Below are 22,201 nucleotides of genomic sequence, written 5' to 3'. Positions count from 1 at the left end.
TGCATAATTACAGTTACTTAAGTGCCAACTTTATCAAGGTTTTCACTAAAACCTTCAGCCACAGGGCTTTCCTTGACTGACCCAGCTTTTATTTATCCGGTTGCTTTACTATCATTTGAAAGAAAACTGCCCCCAATAAAAACAATCAAACAAAAAGCCTAATCCCCAACCATGTTAAATTTCTTTGTTATTTTAGTTGGAGAGTTACGGCACTTGTGACTCCAAAAAAAGTCGAAAAAATTGTGAATGGCATCATTATTTGAAAATTTATCCTTCCTCCATTCAAAAAGCAGGGCTTTGCGGGAGTTTTGGAATAGTTCGCTTCACGGCTTGGGGAGGTCAATTCGCTGCTCAACCAGAAGATGGTCTTCTAAAGACTGTCCTGTATTTGGAATGGAAACTTAAGCCATTTTACCATTCCCCCAAAGCACCCACATGAGAAGCCCGAAAGCCACCCATCGGTCTCTGGATCTCCTCGCTCCCTTTGTCCCTTCTAGACGTGGAGGCTTGGAGAGGAGGTTTAGTTTCCAAGGATTGGAGCGTTTGAAGGGCGGGGCCACCTCCAAGTCCATCTCTCCTTTTTGTCCTCTTCTCCTGGGACGGGAGGGAGGAGCCAGGTCCCCCCGCGGCCGGTTCGGGAGCTCTCTGTTTCGGTCGCTGGAGGTGAGTCTGAAAGGGCGGCAGCCCGTTTAATTGTAGCGCAGGTTAATTTCTCGAGTTCGCCGCAGTCGGTCGGCCAGCCGCTTCCCGGGTCTTTGCCAAGTGGGTTTATGAGGTCTGAGGCGTGTTGGGGCGCGCTCGCATTCTCGCAAAAGGCTCCTCCCAGGGCTCATTCCCCGACTGCGGGCAGCCCTTTGGTGCCCCAGGAGCCTTGGGTTTCCTCTGACCTCGGCGCTTCCTCCTCCCTCCCCACCGCCTGGTTCCGTGCGACCCTGCCCCCGGGGAAGGGCGGCCCCCATCTTAGGACTTCCGACCCAAGCCAACCCAGAAGGTACCTTCACGTCGAGGAAGATTTTTATCACAGCCTCCAAAACCCAGCGGTAATAGGGGCTTTCAACCTGAAATACGGTTGTTATTTTCCCGGTGCAGGGCTTGACAGAGAAAGTCAGCTTTTTATTAAAGACAAAGAGGTAAATTATCAGCTGGGGCACTGAAGGGACGGCGGAGACCTGGCGCGCTTCCTCTCGTTGCCACGAGGAATTTTGTGGGGGAGCGGCAGCCGGCGCTCAGACACCCCTGGGGTCCCGGGGGAGGAGCTCGGGGCAGGAGGACTTCCCCCGGTCCCTCCGGGCACCTGGAAGGGGGAGTTCTCCCAGTTCTGCACAAAGCCAGGGGCATTTCACTTGTGAGCAAGCCTTACCGTCCTCCTCTCTCCTTTCTTCTTTCTCTTCTCTTTCTTTGACTCCCGTCTCCCTTTCGCCTCTGTGCTTTCTCCTCCTTGTTCTCCTCTCCCTACTTTTTCTCTTCCCTCTCCTCGCCCTCCCCCCCCCTTCCCCACCGCACGCGTAGAGTGTCATTTATTTATTTATTTATCACCCCCGCCATCAACACCCTTTTAGGGCTCCCAAGCTTTTCAATGTGAGTGGGAGGAGAAAAGGGCAGGAAGTGTTGACTGCAAGGGGGTGAAATCGTGCCTCTCGGTGATAGATTCTGCCCCGGAATAAACGATTGGGAAAAATCTTGGAAAATGAGGATTCGGATCTGTTTATGAAAGCCCGCTATCCGATGGGAACCAACTCCGCGCGCGTCTCCTCCTCCCCTTTATTGTATGGGTTTATGGGTATATCTTCCCGGACTGTTGTTTGGGGGGGGGGGGGAGTATTAAAGAGGACGATCTGATCTGGATCTTCTACACCGCGCCTTCTCCACCGGATGCGCGCCCCCCAATGCAAAGGAATCCAGCAACATCCCCCAATTCAGACGCGGACAAAAGAAACTTTAATTAAGGTCTTTGCCCCGCGCGCTGTGTTTCTCTCTCCCGATGCTGGTGATGTCCAACTCGAGGATGCGAGAAATAGAAATGATACAACCAGCCCGTGCCCTTGAACTCCAATTGCTCCTGACTTGCTGTATTGATTTTTCTTTTTTATAGTGTAGGCATTCCCCCCCCCCCCATCAAATTAAAGCCTTAGGAGACATTCGACCTGGTGAGGGGTGAGGGGGGAACCCATTCCTTTGCAAAAGAGATAGTTCAGAACCATTTGGGGGGAAATTACACTAAATAAAAATTCAAGGTGTGAAAGCCTCATCTTGGTTCTCTTGTCTTCAACACCATGACACCTTATCATTAGAAGCGCTGATTGTTACTTTCCGAGACTTTAGATGATCAGCCAGAAAGTGCAAACAACGCGGGGCTGGAGGTGTAAAGTTATTTAAGTAGGCTTTTTTTTTTTTTTTTCCCCTTTTGGTGCTCCGTCAAAACATTTCACAAGTTAGGAAAATAAAGTGGTTGTTCCGAAGCTCGGAATGATGGGTTCCTTCCCTCCCCCCAACCCCCGTTTCCATATCAGAAAAGAAATAAAATTCACAATGAGCCTTTATTTCGGGGGAGAAGACTTCAAAATACGTGCCAGTAATGGACAATTTGAGCTTTTCACTGGAGATACTCACACCGCAAGCTGGAAAGGGATTAAAAAGCCCCACGTGGTTGATCTGGGTTTAGACTTGCAACCTCTAGTTCCCCATGTATGTTCTTTGCAAAGATTGGCCTCTAGATGGATGCGTGTGAGGGACTCTCTGGGGCCGGGGCTCGGCGCCTCGGGCTGGGCTGATGGTGGGAGAGCTATGAGCCGCGGGGCAGGGTCCTCACTGGGGGCTTCCTCTGCCGGCCGAGGCGGCCGGGCGCCTCCGGGACGCGAGCGCGCACGCCTCAGCCCGGCCGCCGCGCTCCTCGCACCGCCTTCTCCGCAGGTCTTTATTCATCTCATCTCCCTCTTCCCCTTCTCCTCCTCCTTTGCCTCCTTCTCCTCCTCTTCCTCCTCCTCCTCCTCCACCACCACCACCACCACCACCTCCTCCTCCGCCACCGCCACCTCCTCCTCGTGCATCTCACTGGCCTGGCTCTGTGTTGCTCAGAGTGACAAAGACAATGTCCCAGCCTTAACTTTGCAACCACCTTGCCTCCTTCTGGGGTTCAGCCGGGGGGAGGGGGGACAGCAGCCGCAGCCTCAGCATCTCCTCCAGCTTCTCCTTCTGCTCTTCTTCAGCTCTTGGATAATTCTCCCCTTCCCCCCCCCCAGCCCTTTTCTCATTTCTTTCTTTCTTTCTTTTTTCTTCCTGTCTCCTGCACGTTGTTGTTGTTATTAGAAAGGCTTCGCGCACCCCCTGGTGCTCCGGCGTTTTGTGTGGCAGGAGAAGATTGTCTTCCTTCTCTCTTTCTGTCTTGCTTTCTCTCTCCCTCTGGTTGCTCATTATTCAGAGAGAGACACAGAGGGAGGGAGAGAGAGAGCGCGCGAGGGAGAGGGAGGAGAGGAGAGAGAAGAGGAGAGAGAGGGGAGAGAGAGAGTGAGAGGGAGAGGGAGGGAGGGAGAGAGAGGGAGAGGGAGAGAGAGAGACGGATATCTCAGGTCATCTGCAGCTGCAGCGAGTCTGAGGAGCCGAGGAAGGCAGGGAAGATGGCGATCCTCCATTGCTGAGACCCGGCAGAAGCACATGAGACTCCCAAACAACTTCCACAACAATAACCCGAGCAGGAAGAGGAGAAAGAGAAAGAGGATAAGGAGGCGGTGGGGCTGGAGAACCCGAAACACCTCCCGGCGCCGGGACGCTTCTTCTGTAAGTTACTGCAATTAACCACCACCTCGAGGTGGTCCGAGTGCTCCGGGGAGGAGAGCGCGGGGCGGTGGAGGCACAAACGCGCTCATTCATTCGGCCAAGGAGGGTTGGTGGAGCCGGGAGGAGAGGAAGTCCCCTGCATGGACTGGCTGTTGGAAGAGGAGAAGAAGCGAGAGAGAAGAGGAGGAGGAGGAGGAGGAGGAGGAGGAGGGGGAGGAGGGAGAGCAGGAGGGGGAGGAGGAAGAGGAGGAGGAGGAGAAGCGAGGGAGGAAGAGGAGGAGGAGAAGGTGGTGGTGGTGGCAGTGGAGGTGGCTGTGCTTTTCCTGCTGGCTGCTCCTTCTGCTGGGGGGAGCGGAGCGCTGTGGCTTAATTAATTTCGTGTAGTTCTATGGAGAGAAGAGAAAATGAAAGATGAGTGAGAAGAGAGCTGGAGGCTTAGGACGGATGCTCCGAGTGTGGGGACAGGAGTAGGGACAGAGAGGGGGGCGGAGGGCGGGAGGCGAGGGGACCTGAGCCGAGAGCCAGAGGGAGCGAGCGCTCCGAGCCGCCCCGACCTGAGCGGGTTGACCTCTTTCTTTCTCTGTCCCTCTCCTTCCTTTCCCCCTCTCTGTCTGCCTGTCCCCAGCCCGATGGCAAAGCCGTGCGGATTGGCACCCCCCTCTTCCTCAGGTATTTGGCTCTCTCTCTCTCCCCGAAGTTGGGATGCGGGGTCGGGATGTGTCGGGGGGTGGCTGCTGCCGCTGCTGGTGTTGCTGGTGCTGCTGGTGAGGAGAGAGGCGAGGAGCGGGGGGTGCGGGCCGGGTGGGGGGCGCAGGTTCAGGAGCAGCTGAGGAGCTGTCTCCAGGCTGGGGGTTCAGAAGCGTCTGGTGGAGGAGGACAACGGTTTCTGGAGAGGAGAAGCCATTACACACGCTTGGCTCTCTGAGGACGGGAGAAAAGAAGGCAGGGGCCTGGGGGTCGCCTCACTCCTGGTGCAGGTCCCAGGGGTCTGCCCTCCTTCCAGGCACGCGGGGAAGCCGCAGCCGCCCCCCATTGGAGCAGCCCCTCTCTTTCCCTTTCTTTATCTCCCTGTCCTCCATTTGCAAGCTGTCTGCTTTGGTTCCAGTCCAGACTCCAAAACACAAAGCTCCTTCTCACGTTCATTCTCCAGGCTTTTCACCATTCCTGAAGGAACCCTCATTTTCTTTTCATTGTAGCTTCTAACCTACAGAGAGGGAGGGAGGCTGCCTGGAGTTCCTTTTATATTCCTCCTCTACCCAAAGGGGAAAAAAAAAAGTTTTATTTTTCAGCACGCGTCTGGGATGGGAAAAGACCAACCAGTTGGGGCTTTCTCCCAGGGCTCCCGGGGGTTGTGTCTGAGTGTCTGTGTTGGTTGTTTGGTTTGCTTTGGTTTTGTTTCTGGAGGTGGCTTGCAGGTTTTTGGAGGAAGTGACTAGTTTGGTTGAGAGCTGGGAACTGAGTCAGGTAAGCCGTGTCATGTTGTAACTCCACCAGAAAATGGAGGAGAGCGGGTTTCCAGGAGACAAAGCTGAGATGAGAAGTGTTTATAAAATTATGGATGTCTCCATTTTGAAGCTCTGTTGGTGATGCTGGAGGAGGAGGCTTGCCTGCCTACTCCTTCTTTTCCAGGGTGAAATCTTGTGGTGGTTCCTCACCATCTATTCATTATGCAAGGAAATGAGGGACTTGTAAGGGCTGCTCAGATTTTTCTCCCACCAAAGGAGTGCTTTCACAAGTTATTGAGGCATTTGTTTCCATTTTAAAGTAAACTTTGGAAATTTTTTTTTTCTTCTTTTGAGTGGACCTGAAGGGTTTTGACCTCCTTCAGGAAAGGCAAGGCAAAACCTTAAACGTTTTCCACCGAGGTCCTCACCCAACTTTTAAGCTGCTCCAGGTCTCCTGAAAGTCACCAGGAATTGTTATTTCCTCATTGTGAAGATGGTGATGGCCCTAAAGCTGAGATTTTGGAGTTCTGGGGCTTGGTTATCATCATGATTTGATGCATGGCAAGACTTTATTGTCTGGTTTGGGCTGATTTCTGCAAAAAGGGAAAACAACAACAACAACAACAACAACAACAAACCCTGCAAGATCTCAGAGGAACTCTAAGACTGACTGACCCCAGTTTCTCCAGAGTCCACATTTCTCTTCAGGTTGTTCCATTTGTGTATAAGGCCTTCTTTTAGTTCCTTTGTTTTCCCTCTTCCCTTTCATTCTGCTCTTTTTCTCTGTGTTCTCAAGTACTGTAAGTCTTCAGAAATATCAGATGTCTTCTTAACAATGTCACTATGGAAACAAATTTTTAAAAGATTATGTCTGTGGAGAAAACCTTATGTCCAGGTATCTTCACCTTTTTAATTGGGAAGAATGTAGTAGTCCTACAGGAAGACATTTTGTAAGGATGATTTGAAGGAAGGACCCAATACTACCCCAGTCCACACACATTGATTGGAGTTCTTCACAGATTAGTTCTAGAGAATGTATGTAATTGATCCAGGTAAAGAACAAAATCCTGAAATGCTTGAGGAATTTATAAAAGCCACCCATGAAGATGTTGCTTTACCATTAGGTAAGGTAGCCATCTTGAGGGTGAGGGAAGATGTTGGAAGAATTTTAGGTGGACTATTGATAAGATAGGTGAGGAAGCCTCCACGATGGAATGAAAACTTGGAGGAGATTCAGAACCAATTAATATATTGTAAGGAGGCTGACTGGACCTTGTTTTCAACTAAGGAGAGACATAGAAAGGTACCAGCTTCAACAGAAATAAGGAACACATTGGTGAGCGACTTACACCAGCTTTTTTCTTGCTCTGCTTTCTCATTGTGTGTCAGATTTGTGTGTGTGTGTGTAAAGTTCCTATGTCTACAGTATTAGTGTGCATATTGAAGTGGTTTTAGATTCCAGATGTAATTATATTCTGTTGAGTAGTTTGTAGCATTGTCATTCAGTAAATGCCCAATGCTGTATATGACAACATCACATTTTTCAAACCAAACTGTTGTGTCATTAATTGAGGGTTATTGTTCTTCTGAGGAGTGTGAAAGGAAAGGAGAAATACATGGTTCTTTAGCTGGTAATTGTCCATGGTCAATGAAGTAAAACCCTGTTTTTGCAGACGAAGATGTATGGTTTTCAAGATTTTCAGTTGATGTGTGTGCTCATTTAAAAATACTCCTCTTCAGGTCTCTGCTTCTTTATTAAAAACCTGGGCTTCCCCAGGAGCACTTGAAAAATCTTACTTCTTTTATAATTCAGTTTTGAATGTTATCTTTTGATACCATTACTTTTGCTCTTAAGTGGAATGTTGTCAGTGTTAATACTTACAAAATTTGCTAATGCGTGTATGGATGCTACTTGTTCAAACTCAGAAGTTCAAATGCAATGGAATAAAAAGAGTTATTTGGGAAAGTAATTACCAGGTAATTTTGCATCTAATTAACCATATTTGTGTATGTAAACAAATACATTATAGGTTGATCTTGAAGCAAACTTCCATATCTTTGTTGTTGTTGTTGATACCAGGACAACCGGTTAATTACTTATTTCAGCGGGGGGGAAAAAAATCTGACAAACTGGTTGCTGGTCCAGCAGTTTGACTCACCACATTTTTTACTTTGTGACCAAATGTTTTGGTGTCTTTATAGACAGTCTTAGAGTTGAGCTTTCCTGGAGGGAAAAAATTAGGTATCTAAGAGGCATTTTGGAGTTTGAGAATATGTTCTACTGGTTACCTAAGAAACATATTCATCTCTGATGCCCTTCATCAACATGGGAAGCACCTAATATTAAAGATGTGGTTTCTTGCATTTTTCCAAACGTACACATTAGACATGGGACACGTATTTTGGGTAAAGTGCTATGAGAGAAATACAAAGAGTGTCAAATTGAACCTTTTCATTTGATACCAAGGCTCAGAGATTTTTTTGTTGTTGTTTTTGAGACATCAAGTTGATGAGGCTCGTTATGCAAATTTTTTTCCTTAGCTCTAATATATCACATTCTGGAGAAATACATGTGAGCTATGAGGCACATTGCCATAGAAAAGATTCTTGTTGGATCTTTGTATTCCATAATATTTCTCATATTAGATTTATGTCCATCTAATTTATTGACCATATTCCCTGAGGACTTTTTTCCATACTCCTTGGAGTTGGAAACAACTTTTAGATAGAAAGAAAAAAAACATGTACACACACAAACACACACACCCCACACACACATACACACACACACGTGTGTGTGTATGTGTGTGTGTGTTCTTTCTTTCTAATGAGTCTTTTGGAAGATAGTAGGAGAAAAGAAATCCAACCCTACTAATGGACTTTAGAGTATTTGTGGTCAGTTTTCCTGAAAGAAAAGAATGGTAAAATTGCCTCAGGAAGAGTTCTGCTTTCTGTATGATGGAGTTTAATAGGGTCTAGTCTGTCTTGAATTCTTTCCTGGTGTTGTGAGTTCTTGGTTAAGGTAACCTTACTCGTCTTCTTTGTGCTATATGCCTTTATCAGAATTAGCACTCACCGCCTCATGGGACAGAGCATTGACAAAGCTGTATTGACTGTTTCAAGTTGCTGTTACACAATGCCACACTCACAAATTAGGAAATATATAAATAATGAACTCAGATTGCAAAGGATCTGACATGAGTATATGATTGGATGATTGGTATGTGGAAATTAAGGAAATTCAAAAGAAGTGGAGGAAAATATTTCTAGGGTCTATCATTACAATCCCACAAACTGAAAAAAAAAAAAAGCCTGTGTGTGTGTGGAGGGGGGGCAAGTATCTTTTGAGGTTCATACAGTTAGGAAGTTGGTGGCTTTGAGAGAAACATTAGCTTGTTGTTGGTGACCTATTAATTGATTATGAGAAAATACAGAGGAGAGTAGATAATGGTAGAAGAAAATTCCTCTTGTGTGATATGCCAAGACATCTGGCAGATGTTATGTTGGGCCCTAAGGAATGGACAGTTTAATTTTAGCCCTAGCAAGGAAATGGGAAGTTCTGAGCTCTTTTAATAGCACAAGCCTTAGTTTGGGGAAGGTTGCTTAAAAAAAATAAGAAAGGAAAAGAAAAGAGGCATTTATTGTAATATTGAAGAACTCCACGGAGCACCAAGATTAAGCTGAAGTTTTGGGGTGAGGGACAGAAATCTTACTTCCTAAGTAGAAATGAATATAAAAATCACTTAAAAGTTGACTAATAGGTACACCATAAATGGTGACTATGAAGAACTTCTAATTGAGAAGCTACTTGTTTTGTGCCTTGGAGAGATCATCTACCTCAGATCTCCCCTTCCCCCGGCATTTTATTGAAGAGGAAACTGGCAAGGAGACAGGCAGTGACTTGCCCAAGGTCAGAAGGTTCAGTTGTAACAAAGCCAGGCCTAGCACTCAGGTCGGCTGACTCCCAACCCAGTGCCCTTTCCACCACCCCACTGCCTCTGGTTGTAGGGGTTTGTGAAACACCAGCTCTCCTCTCCAGAGTCCAAGCTTCTCTGAGAAACTCTGTAATCAAACCCTAGTGGGGCAGGAGTATTGGTTTTTGTTAGTTGAATTTACCATGTTGGGGCTGAGCATGGTTTCATTCATAGAAGTGATACAGTCCGGAGGCCAGTTTTGTTCATGGGCCTTTCAGTCAAGTTGTAGCCAATGGGTTTGAGACTGTGCGTTTCTTTCAGTTGGCCTACTCTCTTCTATAGTTCTGTCACCCAGGGCTTGGGAGTCCTTTTCAAATGCCCTTCTTTGGAGGTTTGTCTGGGTCTCTTGCAACTTACCAAAGTGCCCACGATTGGACTCAGAGGATCTGTTTTGCAACATGGTACAGATTTAAATTGGCTTCTCTCAGAGATGCCATTTTGTAATACTGATGAATGGCCAAGGGAGTGAAATCCAGTCTAAAACAATTACTGGTGATTTTCCAGTATTCCAGACTCATCCGAAAATGTGCCCTCCATATTTCTTCTTGGAGCCTGATTCTCTCTTGCAGACCAATAGCTAGCTATTTACCATTCCCCAATGAAGTCATGAAGTCATCCCTGAAGCAGGTTTTTAACAACACGGGGAACATTTAACCAGAGAGAGCTAGAGAGATAGGACAGTACTTTGGGAAGGGTGCAGTGGGTTCCATGTCGGATTCCTCTTGGACAAGCGAAAGTCATTTTGTATAAAAAGAAGAGTGATGTTTGGAAGTTTCCACATTTTCTAAGCTTCTTCCAAACTAAAGCATAAATTCTTAATCCAGGAGGCAGTCTGGAGAAGGTAGTGCTGGATGTGGACTTCTGGCAGAAACACAGTTAACGCTATAAACAGTTGAACCTCAGTGTGGCACTCCTCCAAATGAGTTGACTGTCGAAAATAAAATGTTCCAGAAGAACTGGGAGAACAGGAAAGAAGTTAAAACAGCATGGTTTGCATGCCAGTACTAAAGGAAGAAAAAAAAAAAGTTGGGGTTGGGGGGTGGGGGCATTGGAGAGAAGATGATCCCAAATTGAACTGTCTCCTGGATTTAGAAGACCTGGGAATAGAAGTTTCCAAGGGAGGGAAAATGGATTTTTATGAATTTAGATTGTATTTGCAGTTTACTAGGAAGCTCTTTTGAATCTTTTGTCCCCTTGAACTTTGTCTCTGGAGAACTGCACGCACTGATAAATAGAAAGTCAATCGGAAGTGCTTTGGACTTACATTTTCTGCTTAGAAATACTATCCTCAAATTTGACTACTTTCTAAGGGCTCCTGCCCTTATCGGTTGAAGCATACGTAAGCTTTTTAGCCTTTGGAAGTGCGGCTTCGACTCCAGGTTGGTTTTTTCAGGCCTTGGAAAGACCAGAGGTAAGGTAGGGAGAGTGAATGGGGTAGGAGAGGGTATGAGTATGGTCACCTGCAAATGCATTGTCTTTTAATCCTGGTTGAGCAGATTACGGGGAGTCTTCAAAGCGTTCTTGCCTGATTCCTAGCTGGAGACATTTTTTCATGAGTTATTCTTGGAGGAAAGGTTTCTTTTTGTGCCAGGTCATGGGTATTTTGATATTGATTTCCTTGCTTTCATGTGTTTGCTTGTTCAGTTGCCTGCATGTTGCTTCTGGATATTAATAAAATACTTCTGCTGTGCCTATCCACATCTTAGCCCCAACTTCATTCAGAGAACACAGTACTGCTCTTGGGGGTGAAGGGAAGGTTGGGAGGCACTTACTTGTTCAAAAAAGAAATCCTTGAAGATGAAGACGGCTTAATTCAGGGAAGGATTTGCCAGGCTTTCAACTAACTAGACTTTTAACAAAGACCACGCAAGGAAAGATGGGGAAAATTCTACCAGGGACCAGTAGATCCTGATTAAAATGTTTTAGGATCGCTTCGTAGGAAATTAAGCATTTGTCCAAGATGAGTAAGCAAAGACTTACCTTTGGATTCAGATTGGCTAGAGCACAAAAGGAGCTGGAGGCCCAGACGAGACAACTGTGTCAGAAGTAATTAAGCCCGGGATTTGTGGAGAGGCTTATCTGCCCCAGAGCCCAGCTGGGGAAGGCCAACCTCGCTCCCTAAGCCCTCATCTGGCCAGTTGAACCAGAACAGGAGCTAAGGCCTTCAAATTTTGGAGTTTCTCTCTTCCCTGTTCAGATTTAGGAAGGTAAAGTTGCCATTATTCAGTTTTGCTCACGTCAGCTGAGTACTCGCTTCTCTCTTGAGCTGGGAAATGCCAGAGGCTTGCGGGGGGGGGGGGGGGGGGGGGGGCACTGATTTCCTCTGAGGGAACATTCTCCCTTTTGACACTATAAATGTGCCTATAACATTGTACTTATTACTCAGAAAATAATTGTGCGGTGGCACAATATGGGATACTTGAAAGATGTTTGCTGCACAAAGGTTCCCATACTCACCTGCAGATTAAGAAATGGGTTTCTAAACCATCTCATTTCTATTGCTAATGAAAAGCTTTGGAAGGCACCTGTGAATTAGAGCTCCAGCTGCTATCATGGTAGGGGAAGTTAGGCCTTGAAAGGATACACGGATTAGCCCGTCAGAAAAGCAAACAGTAGCATCAGCACAAGTAGGAAATAGACAGGGTTGTTAAGCTAACAGAAAAGTAGGCTAAAGCATTGCCATAATTATGTGGTGGAAATTTGCTGGGAAGGAGAGACGGCTTTGGATGGGAGAAGGGAAAGCAGAAGAGAGGCAGGGGAATGATTGGCAAGTCCCAAGTAAAAGAGGTCTATCCACTGGGAAGAGCCTACAGGAAGAAGAAGGGCGTTCCTTTAAAGAAAACAATAAAGCAAGTGGGAAAAGCCCTGGTAATTTGGAACCTATTGCACGTGAGAAATGAAGACCAGTGCTCAGACCCACAGTCTTTGGTCAGTTCTTACTGTAAGAAAAAAAAAAAAAGAATTGAACTTGGAAGACCGTTTATGTGACTTCAGGGCTACACATCGGCCTTTCTGATAGAGGACAGATGGACACTTAAAGGAACTGGTTAAGTAGGCCTAGGTGGAGCGTTTCCTGGAAAATGAACGAAGTAGAGAATAGAGCACAGCAGAAAATTCAGAAAATCGCTGCATTATTAATGGGCAGGCAGTGCGATAGTCCTTTCTACACTTACCCATAGAGCTTCTCTACCTACGCTGTGGGGGTTAGAAGGAATGAAGGAAGAACAAAGACACGCTTCTTTCCGAGGGAAAAATAGTGGACTGTGACAGCTACCTGGAGTCCGGTTTGGGATTAAGCCATTTGCTAGAGCCAGGAGTCGCAGGCCAGTCTGTCCATCCGATCCTGGCATTTAAAAATCCAAAATAAGGCCTTTGTGGCCCAGAGTGGTTAGCCGTTCTAATCCCTAATTACGTCATCCCTCTGTGTTGTGACCAATTAGTCAGCAATTGAGTATCAGTCACTCAACCCAGATGGGGCCTGGTCTAGGGGTCCTTCCTGTGGGGTAAAATTTGAACACTGGGCTAACGCCCGAAGATGGCCAGAGATAGATGCCAGCTAGAGATTACGTAAGGATTTCACTAACAAGTACTTATCACCCAGAAACTTTTCCTCTTCAGTGGTTTCTGTTTTATACGGTCTTCTCTGAAGACTGGTAATTGGTACTGAGTGTTGCTAGCTGAGGAGGGATGCTGCGTGGAAGAGACCATTTTGATCTGAACGTCAGAGTTCAGCTTTCAGAACTTCTCCCCCTTCTGCTGTCAACTGAATATCATCCCTTTGGATACTGGGTAAGAATACCATCTATAAGGAGAATAAATATGATGGCTTCATCAAAAAAATGCTGCCAGCTCATCTAGAGTAGGAACATCACACAGACCTTCCACAAAATGCTCTTTCTCCTCCTGGAGAGACTCAGTTATTACCAATACTAGGTAGCATTTGTTTAACATTTCATCTGAACCAGGGACTGTTCATATGGTAGAGAAAACTGAGGTTTGGGGAGGTAAGGTCATACACCCAAGGTCGTAGAGCTGGAAAATGGGGAGCCGGGATTCACACCCAGGGGTACTACCTTCTGGCCCTCAGCTGGTGGAAACTGGCCTTGGGTAGTACTTAGTATGCTAATAGCTTATAATCCTGATGGTTTATCTCTTCCAATTGCTTACGCCAGTAGTATATCCTGGCGTTCTAGAAGGGAAATTTGAGCATAATGGAAAATTAATTGTAATATATTAGTTGATATGAGAGATATAACTTACTGTAATAGCTTGACAAAGTGTGTTTAACTAAAGAGTACCCTGTTTCTGTTCTTCTGAGTTATAGAGGATGGTGAAAAACAGCAAGAGACCATGTGTGAGGAAATTTAGAGAATCAGTATTTTTAAACTGTACTGTGCGAAGCTCAGAATTGTAGTTATACATGTGGATATTTAAAAAGGAACACCTACCTGTTACAGCAGAAAGATACGCTGTGTGACTTTTTCCTTTTTTTTTTTTTTTTAAGTAAAGAAGGTGTCTTACTTTTTTCCTTCTGAGGGCTCGTGTTAAAAAGTCTCAGTGTCCCGTATTGGCTCTGGTTTACTGTAAGCACGAGACCTGTTTCCAAAAGCCACACGGACGTATTTGAAAAGTAGTTGCGCTAATGGTCACTTTTGGAAAACAGCACAGATACTCTTCAAAGCATGGGTGCTAGTATCCCCCACGCCTCAGATATTTAGATATTTAGATCATAGAGACATGATGAATGTTTGGGTTTTATTTGCCTCTCCCTGAAACATGACAGTACAGTAAGGAAGCTGCTGTTCATGATGACCACAAATGCCCTTAATAGAGTAACAAGCTGTACTAAGGGAGATGGAGCAGGTCCAAATATCCCGAAGATCCCCAGGACAGTAGCTTTACTGTAAGACAGGCAGTTGGGATATTAATTGCTGAGTAGACTCTTTAACCTCAAAACAACTAGTCGTGGTTTTTAAAATCTTAACTTTGCTGTGGATCTGTTCAGGTGATCTCCTCTTCCCAAACCAGACTCATACCCAGAATCTTTATAGGAGGATAAGCATGTGTCCTGTTTGTAAAGTGTGCTGAGGAGGCCACACAGCCACCCTTTTTTTTTTTTTTTAACCTGCCCTGCGTATCATCTACCAAACTTATCACCACCTTTGTTTTCTTAGATAAAGGCCCTTCATGGGGGGAACGACCTCAGAAGTAAATAACTACATAGTGGAAGAGAATAACGCTGAGCTATACCAAAGCATGTGGTTCTCCAGGTGGAATTTCTGATTTAAGAGCCTTAAGTAGCATCTGTTGGGACCCTAATCAGTAGCACCCAGCCTTCTAAGATACTCCCTCAAACCAGCTTGTCTCAGAGACCAGTTCTTAACGTGGTTCCCCAATTTTCCTCTTACTTCCACGAGGAGAAATCTACCCAGGTTACCCTCAGGAGCTTTGCAGAAAGCACAGGTGAATTGAGCCAACATATCTTTGCAGGCGCAGTGACATCCAATTGGGACGAGGACTTTGAATTTGAGAAAACACTCCACCTGAGAGGCGGGGTGGCAGAGGGACCCTTGGAGCATGTCCACGGAGGTAACTGTAGAAAGTCTTATGTATTTAGGCCTAGTGGAGGACTCTCCCATTATACTGAACACAAAAGAAAAGAGCCTCTTCAAAGGCATATCCCACTGTAATATGAAAAAGCACATTGTAGAGATCACATAAAATGGCATGCATTCAGGAAAGCGGAATTGTTATCCTTCCTTCCACTTGCATGGAAGTTCTCATCATGCATTCCATCTTCTTCTGTGGTTTTGCCTCTGATTAGTAATTTGCCGGGGGGGAGGGGTGCTGAGAAGTGACGTGATTTTGAAGAACAGATGTCAGCTGTCCCTGACATTCCTCCCGACTCCTTGGTTGACTCAAGTGTTTTGAGTACTTCACCCATTCTTTCTCTGACCAGTGGCTGTAGCTTGTTAATAATGAAGGAACATCACCCATAGGTCCTGAAATTAGCAAGTGTTAAATGTTATGTGATTATTAGGGGAAAAACAAGGTAATCTAGTCAGTGGGCTTAATTAGGTTGTGATTGCCCAATTGCTGCTTCATGATAATTATATTCATAACCCCGTTTCTAGACGTCAACTACAGTTATCAAAATTGACCCCAGCACAGGTAAGCGTTAGCGATCTTAATTGAAACAGCTACTGAACGGTGAATTTCCAGTGTTCCCGGGTTCCTTTTGCCCCTACTTGCCACGTTCCCATCGTCTTTCAGCATTTTTAGCAGAAAGATCGGTGGTAACATTATTTTGTCTGTGACCGTGTACCTATTGCATAGCTAGTGTTGATGTCTACAGAACAATACTGAAGTTTTTAAGGGTCGGATATGAGTAAAAGAAAAAAAGAGTAAAACATTAATAAATCAGCAAATAGGAATCTTGAAGCATAAAGATCCGAAATGGGCTAGATTTTTTTTTTTCTTTTCAGCACGAGAAACCTGTTCAGTAGATTTAATGTGATTCATTTGAACAGAGCCTTTACTTTATAAGGCATAGTCCTAAAGTGTAAAAGAGTCCATCTGTGTTTGAGGTACTGTCTTATCAACGTGGTCATTAAGGTCTGAGGAACAGAGGGAGAACTTTTAACTTTGTATTAACCACACCCTCCTATCCCCCAAATTCATGACATTTGCCACTAGAGTATTCTAGTAGAAAAAGAACATGTCATTGCTGGGGACATTGTTTACTGTTTATCGCCCCCGTGAAGGCAATGATTTCTAGGAAATGCAAACAACAACCTGTATCAGAAGTGGGTATGTCAGTGTGACACCATGAATCATTGGGGCCAGATTGTCACTTGGCAGCTTTCCCTTTCTGATATTCAGTTATATGAAAAAATAAGGCCCTTAAAATTTGCACACCGTGGCTAAACTTCAATGCAGTTGAACTGTCTGAACAATAGGAACTTGGTTACTATATATATAGGTGTGTGTGTGTTTATAATATATACATGTATATATATATAAATATGTAAACATTTATGTGTATATTCTCTCTGGGAGAAGGTGCTTATTTTTTGCTGAAACATCAGGAGTGCAGATTTTGCAGAATTTCTGGGTGAACGTGCAGTTCTTTGTGCAGGGGTCTTCATTAAGAAAATGTTGTGTAGTGTGTAGAGCAAACTCCCTGGGACTACATGAGCACAGGATGAAATTTGTCTGTCCCTTCCTAGCTGTGTGACCTTGAATAAGTCACTTAACCTCTCTGTTCCCATGATTTCCTCCCCAATAAAAGGAAGATAATAATATGAGTCTGTAGAACTGACATAAGGACTACAAAATACTATGTGGGTAAGGGTCCTGGTTCATAATGGGCACTTGAAAAATGATAGTTTCTTCCTTCCTCACTGATAGAGAAACTGGGGCAGAGATCTCCCAGGGCTTTGCCAGATATGAATTATTTTGTCCTTGGTCTTAAACTCCATTTTTTGAGTCCCGCCTGATTCACTTTGTGCCATGCCTGCCTTAACTGATGAATGGTCCTCAATGCTGTTGCTCAGTCACAGGGAGGTTTCCCAGATTGTGAACCTCTGCTCTGTGGTCCCTGTGGTGCTCCGCATCCGTGTGGGGGTGTTCAGTAGGGATCCGTAAACTACCTGAGGATGACGCCGTGGCCTCGGAATAGTGTGTTTTCATGGTGGCAAAGGCTATCCCAACCTTGCAGAGATATATTCCCTAGAATGTTATAGGGGAACAATTTTTAATCAACGTGAACTTCCTTGAGCATTTTGGAAGCAAGATGTTACTACTGTTCCTATCGTTTGGCATCGTTCTGGCAAAAATGATTTTGTCTTTTTGAGAATGCAGAGTTTATTGTGATGAAAATCGTGCTATGGACACCTCTCTTGTAGCTTCACTCATATGGAGAGCTCTGAGCTAGTTCGACAACCGGCCGGTGGCCTTGCCTAGAATTGCTTTGGTCTTCTCTGTGCAAATGTTTATTTTGATAGTCCATGTGTACTTGGTCTTATTAATGTACTGTAATATCAGATGCTTTGAGATCTCAGGGGGAAGGAAGCTAATTTTAGAGTGCTGTAAGGGTAGATGATATTTCAAAGTGTAGAGTGGTAGGGCCTAACAAGACTTACCTAACCTTGTTTGCTCCAAGTCAGAAGAACATTTATTGGTGGCCTCCGTGGTGACAGCGTGGTGGTTGGTGGTGGCCGGGGCAGAAATGAAGAATGTTTGAGTGGTTCTTTGGTAAAACAGTACAAGGACTTTTCCCCCTTTAAAAGCAAATTACCTATGACGATTTATTATTTATCTTCTTTTAAAATTTTTACATTTCAAGAACTTCCAGAGAGACAAGGGTGTCAATGGACTATTTTTTTTTAATTATAAAAATTTATAGTTGCCGCTTTAAAATTGTGTCCAGAGATATTTGAGGAGAGAAGACGAGACCATGGATTTATTTACTGGTGTTCAGATCTCTAGAATGATCTCCAGTGAGAGATTTTGGGTCTCCAAGGGTGGAACCCAAGACTAAAGGGGTGGCGGTGTAGCTGGTTCTAATCATGTGGAATGCCCTCAGTAAAATAAGACATACAGGGAGAAACAGTAGAAACTGAAACTAGGACTTCTTAGGATGCCTGAAGAGCTGGGAGTGGAAAGATTTCTCCAAGTTCCTTGAGATTTTGGTCAGGGGTGTATTTGGGAGTGCCGTGTTCACACGGTTTGGGTTCTTCACAAGTTGTAAGATCCTTACTCAGCGGTGGCTACAAAGTAGTAGAATAATGATTGTTTTAACTTGGGTCAAGCTCCTAACCCGCCCCGAGCCTCCAGCTTATCTTTAAAATGGAATTCCGTCTATGGCGAAGGCTAAGGGGCATAATGTATGTAAAGCACCCAGCACCCCGCCAGGTACGCAATAAATGGCCACCTCTGCAGTTCATTTGCAATGATCAATTAGTAGCCATCCAGTGCATCTCGTGAAGATGGTTTGCTCCTTGCCGTTCATCTGCCGCCTGGCTTTGCACGCCTAGTTAGCAGTTGTGGGATGATGTAGAGTTGGAAAGAATGTAGTGTCTTCACCTACAGTGTGTTTTATGGATGCTCTTGTATATCAGAAATGGGTGCCCATCCGTCTCTCCGTTCATCAAACATTTATTGAGCACCTTTTGAGTACCCTTGGCACGCCTGCAGCATGCTTGGGTGGTCGAACCCAGGGCGGGTGTGGGATCTCTCAGCTCTCTCAGTCAAGTTGGGTTCTTTGTTTTGGTAATTGAAACGATTATGATGGAGATGGTGTCCTTCGCCACATTTAAATAGGTTGGAGCCAGGGGCTGGTGAACTGTGGCTTTAGCCAGTGGGAAATGGATTGCTGTTGAGATGCCTGCATTTCTGAGTCTTTGTGTGTGTGTGTTTACAATATCATTTGCTAACCGTGTAGTCAGTGCTGCTGGGGTACGTAATCTGGCAGATCATTTAAATATTTACTCCAAAATATCTTGTTCTCTGTTGGTGTGAAGTAGAGTTTCCAGATATTTTTAGGTCATTTTCATCTTAGCAACCCCGTTGGAGAGGAACCAGACACGCTGCTGTAAACTGTCCCCACATTTTGATAGAATTTAATAAAGTAAAGTTTAATGGTTTGGTCCCAAGAGGCCAGCGGACCATCTGGTTAGCAGAAGGTTAGGTCGAGTCCTGCACGGCTGCCGGGAGGGCCCACGGAGCAGCGCGGACGCACTGGTACCGTGTCTAGTTGCTGAATGCGTGAAGCATTGCAATGGTGCTTTCAGGTCTGCCGAGCCAGCCGCTCTGTTAGCACCGCTGTGACGCAGGAGATAATTCAGCTGGGCAAGCGGCAGCATGGGGGTGGGTCTCCAGTACAGGATGTGTAATGTCAACATGAAGGATGGGAGCTGGCGGAAGTAAGGGAAGCACTCATTTCATGCCAGTGCAGGAAGCCTAGAGAGGTGCTTCCCACCCCCTTGCATCTTGTCCTCTTCTGGAGCTTTCACATTATGTGTTAAATGATTACCTTGTGCAGGGCCCATGGCAAAACTTCAGCTGATTTTCTGCCTCTTTTGGAACCTGCCAGCATAAACAGAGTGAACCACATTCCACACACATGGAGGGCAGGCGAAGGCAAGAGTTAGCTGCACAGCCTGGGAGGAGGAGAGAGGGCCTCGTTAGGCAGGAGCATCTTTGTGCTTGAGATGGAATCCCATTGTCCGGCTCTTTGTGCTCAGATTTGAGACCGGCCCGGCCGTTCAAAGGCTGCAATCATCCCAGAACACTGGGCTGCAGCTGGAGCCCGTAGAAGCCCGCAGAATGGTCCCAGAGATTCTGCAGGAGCTTAGCAATTACATAATTGCCATGTAATTGGAGAGAGAGCCATCAGGACTGTCTAGTTCCCCTGGAAAGAAAGCTTCTACAATTTGAGGGATAGATTGTTTTCCCTTGTTCAACCTGAAAGCTGATGAGCAAGGACATCAAGCCACCAGGCTGGAACCGGCTCCTCTCACTGGTATGGGACAGGAGGATGTTCACAAGTACACTTGGCTGGACATTCAGTGGACTTCACAGCTGCACTCAAGGGAGGGGGGGGGGAGAGAGAGAGAGAGAGAGAGAGAGAGAGAGAGCGCACGCGCAACTCACCAGGTCTCAAAAAAGTGGATTCTTGTATTAGTTGAACACAGTATCTGACTTGTTTCTAATCTGTGAGGCGACATTCCGTATGCATTCAAGGCATGGAGTATTCCAGAGCTTTCCTAGGAATGGGATCAGCGGAGCTGCACTTCATCATGACCAAGAGCCCTCTCAAGTTCTGCTGCCTGCTCTGGAGGATTTTCACAGCCTCTCTTGAACGAGCACTTGCCCAGACGCTGCTCGGCGGACGCCCTGCAGGGCCTGACTGTCATCCGATGTTCCTAAATGCTGGAATCCCCTCAACATCAACCATGGTAATGCCTCGGCCACCCCAGGGGCTGGAGCAGACTGGACACTTTGTCTGTGAAGCCCTCACAGCGCAGGAATGAATTCCTTCTTTCAGCGACCTGACCACTTGTTTTCCATCGTTGAGGAAATTTTGAGGTGGAGTTGGTTAAACGCAGGCATGAGGGCTGCACTCAACTGGTGAGAAGTCCAGGCTCCATTTCTTCAGATACGAAACAGCCACGGAAAATTAGCTGCATCTCCTGACCCAAGCGTGGACTTGATGTTTGTTTATGTTAAGTAGCTCTGCCCTTCAGCGGTCCTGCCTTTCTGGGGTCGGTTCTGTGGGGCAGCTGGAGTAGAGAGTGGTTTTATCAATGGCTTTCAGTTGGGCCTTTGATCACTCTGATCTTCATCTGTATCTCTCAATTGAACTGTGTTTGTAGTCAGAACTTCGCAGAGGGCAAATAAAACATTTTGGCTCCTTCGTGAGTTAAAAAAGGAACGGCCGGCGGGCACTGTAAGGAGCTGGACCTCCAAGGTGGATTGGGTCCACAGACTCCTAGACCTTTTACCTTTAGACCTGCTTTATTCTTCACCTCCTAGGTTTAACTCTGAGGTTGATGGATGCAAACAGTTTCTTTTGAGAGTTTTGATTCCTGTGAAACAGTGTTGGTGGGTTTTCAAGGAGCTGGGCTGTCTCAGCACTGGGCTTTTATTTTGTAGCAATCTGAAGGGGGGTATAGGATCACCCATGGTGACCCTTTCCTGCGTCATTCCAGGCAGGCCTTGGCATGCTCCAGCAGATGAGTAAGGGTGAAGGCAATTGGCAGGAGGACCCGCTGAGTTCATCTTGCTTCGTATCTTAGAAACTGGCCTGACCTTGTTCCATCATCAGTGTTTGGGCACTCTGAGAAACACTGGACCATCTTTCAAGGGTCCTGGAGGTGGTGTTGGGAGCAGTGTGCTCTCATACTAGGAAGGGACACTTGACTCAAGTGCAGGACCACGTGTAAGGGAACCCTTTGCTATCAGCGTTGGGAGGTCTGTGAAGACCTTGGCAGTGAGGGCCATGGTATATAGTAGAAAGAACGGAGACCTCAGAGCCAGTGAGTAGCTGTGTGACCCTGAGTGAATGATTTCATCTTTCATCTTCAATTTTCTTATCTGGGGAAAAAAAAGTCTGCTTTGTAAGCTTCACATGGGGAATAAATGAGATTGTGAATGTAAATCTCTGGTGTGGAGCCTGACGTATAGTGAGCACATAAAAAATACTAATTCCTTTTTCTCCCATCCTTAAGTTTTCATAAAACACTTATTATAGGCAGAGCACTGCTAACAGTGACTATCTGATTAGGAGTCAGAATACACTTGAGTCCACATGAAATCCCTGTTAGGGGGCTTGTACTGGTGGGACTGATGAACATTTAACATCTCAGCTTTAGGGGCTGGAGCAATATGTTTTATTATATGGTGACTTTTATTTATTTATTTTTTTAAAAGATTTATTTATTTGAGAGAGAGAGAGAGAAAGAGCATGGGGGGAGGGGCAGAAGGAGAGAGAATCTCAAGCCAACTCCACACTGAGCACAGAGCCCGATACGGGGTTCCATCCCACGATCCTGAGATCATGACCTGAGTCGAAACCAAGTGTCAGATGCCCAAGTAACTGCACCACCCAGGTGCCCCATGTGGTGACTTTTAAAAGCCAGTGTGCTCCTCTATGAAACATGACTCTAAATCTGGTAAAGTGGGGAAAAAAGGTACCTTAACCTCTGTTTGCACTATCTTGAACATTCTGTAATAGATTATTTATTAAATTCCTCAGATGAGGTTCTATTTTTGTTTTTTGTTGTTGTTTTGACTATGGTTGCACAACTAACTCCTTTAAAAGAAAGATCTGATATTTCCCAAGAATAGCACAGATGGGAGATAGTTGGGTGTCCAGAACCCAATAGACGAATTAATGACCCTCACAGCCTCTTTTCTCTGACCTCTAGCCCAGTGTGCCGTTCCTTATGTTGTGTTCCATGAAGCCTTGTTGACTGTTTTCAGGGGAAAAGTTAAAATTTAGCC

The 22,201-nt window shown here is 45.7% G+C and overlaps 1 protein-coding gene across 9 annotated transcripts in view; it reads left to right on the top strand.

Annotated features, from left to right (window-relative positions):
* The first annotated feature begins 341 nt into the window (after positions 1 to 341).
* The window catches only part of ZNF462 (zinc finger protein 462), a 136,319-nt gene continuing 114,459 nt past the window's right edge, over positions 342 to 22,201 (top strand). For 7 of the 9 annotated variants that reach the window (XR_004681248.1, XM_035016145.1, XM_035016142.1 and 4 more), the window contains exon 1: positions 10,236 to 14,782. The gene's annotated coding sequence lies outside the window, so the exon portion shown is untranslated. Of the gene's footprint in view, positions 664 to 3,513; positions 3,775 to 10,235; positions 14,783 to 22,201 lie in introns of those variants that run through there. The other 2 variants (XM_035016140.1, XM_035016137.1) reach the window with 2 other exon arrangements.

The sequence above is a fragment of the Mirounga leonina genome, unplaced genomic scaffold (assembly GCF_011800145.1).
Source record: "Mirounga leonina isolate KUSES-001 unplaced genomic scaffold, KU_Mleo_1.0 Mir_170, whole genome shotgun sequence".
NCBI classification, from domain to species: domain Eukaryota; kingdom Metazoa; phylum Chordata; class Mammalia; order Carnivora; family Phocidae; genus Mirounga; species Mirounga leonina.
This window is presented reverse-complemented; position numbering and strand designations above follow the sequence as displayed.